Source organism: Condylura cristata, unplaced genomic scaffold, assembly GCF_000260355.1.
Source record: "Condylura cristata isolate star-nosed mole 26May11 unplaced genomic scaffold, ConCri1.0 scaffold00063, whole genome shotgun sequence".
Taxonomy (NCBI): domain Eukaryota; kingdom Metazoa; phylum Chordata; class Mammalia; order Eulipotyphla; family Talpidae; genus Condylura; species Condylura cristata.
The window spans coordinates 97,261-98,988 of record NW_004567164.1 but is presented as its reverse complement, the minus strand read 5'-3'; positions in this window follow the sequence as shown (position 1 = coordinate 98,988).

Here is a 1,728-nt window from a genome sequence, read left to right as displayed (position 1 = left end):
GCAGCCATTAAAAAAGCAGGAGGAAATCTATGAGAGGAATATATGGAAACTCAATAATGAATTACTTTGATAGGTGCAGAAAAACAATCCAAAATCTGGACATTGGAAAAGTGGCTCAGAGAGGCCAACATCATCGACCACACTCCCACCCAGGTAAATACTGACTGACCTGTGAGGTTCTGGTTGGGGTGTTCTTCCACAGTCCCTGGCTGTGCTCCTGGCTCCAAGCTGATGCTCGCCTCAGGTTCATAAGCACAATGCCCTGTGATGAAAAAAGTGTTGGTCCTTGATCAAGTTACTCAAATTCAGTATGGGAAAACTAACAAAAGCAATGCAATGAAAACTAATTTGAATATTTCATAAAAGGGCAGGTACCCACTGTCTGCTTGGCCTGCCATCTTCAACCTCCGCAGTACCCAATTGCATATGCCAGTGCACACAGCATAGAAAACAGCGCCTGCCCTGAGTGTGACATGGGAGTTTCCTCACCTACTGACACCAGGTGGCTGCAGGTCTCCAGCATCACATCCCGGAACAGGGTCCTCTGAGCATCACAGAGTTTCTGCCACTCCTCCCAGGTGAAGTTCAGTCACGTCCTCAAATGTCACCATCCCCTGTGAGGGATTATTTCTCCTCACTCCAGGGTCGACAGATTGGGTCCCACTGCAGCAAATTTAAGCGCACCTACTATAAAATAACATATACAAGTATTCACACACACCAGCTCTCCTGGATTTGCCATAAAGGGCAAAGCTCCAAGCTCCATATGTAACAGAACTGAGGACAGTTGAGAGCAGGAAAGAAAGAAAACCTGGGAGGGTTAACAAAGGAATGAGGCAAGTAGAAAGACACAGTGGCACCAGGGTGAGAGCTGCGCTGTGCTGACAGCAGCTGTCCCAGGGTGACCAGGCCGAGAGCACAATTCTCTGAAAACAAACCTGCAGTCTATTCCCAGTGATTCACATGTCAATATGAGAAATAAGACGAGGAAGAACAGAGAGACGGGAGAAGGCTCATGTCTGCCCATAGAACTCACCGCCCTCCCAGCATCAGGACCCTTACATGGATTCTGTGACAACCTGAAACCCTTCTGTCACCAAGAGGGAGGCCGGAAGTCATGGAGTGGTCCGTCGAGTGAGAGCAGGCAGTGCGGCCACCACGCTCTGTGCCTGGCCTGCCCACACCAGCAATCCGGCTGAGAGCCTGCGATGGGCAATGAGACAGCCGCCTCCTAGGACAGGTCACAAGTGCTGCTGGAGGAAGGTCCCAGCTTACATAGACAAATCCTGCCTATCTCCTAAAAGAACAACCTATAATACAAGGGGTGTCACTGGGTATAATGCAGGTAACACGTGTGTAGAACGTGCAGGTGTGTCTCTGCAAGGACACTTGAAGCAAGTGAGGCCACGGCTCTCACTGTGCTGTCTTCCTCTGAGAGAGACACACACGTCTCTTATATAGCACTTTCTGTTTTAAATAGTTATTTATACAGAGAAGAACTGGGGTCCAGCCAGAGGTGCAGGGCGTGAGTGGATTCCCCAGAGACAGAGTGGGGAGCAGAACAGGCAGAGTGACTGAGATACACTGCTGAGGGGGCTTTGGGGAGACAGGAGAGGTCTGCTGCACCCTGTGGGTCCCTGCGAACTGGGCATTGTCTCGTGCTGCAGTGGCTGCCGAAAGCTTCACGATGCTGCCCCCAACCCACTGCAATAGATTTTTCAACCAAGA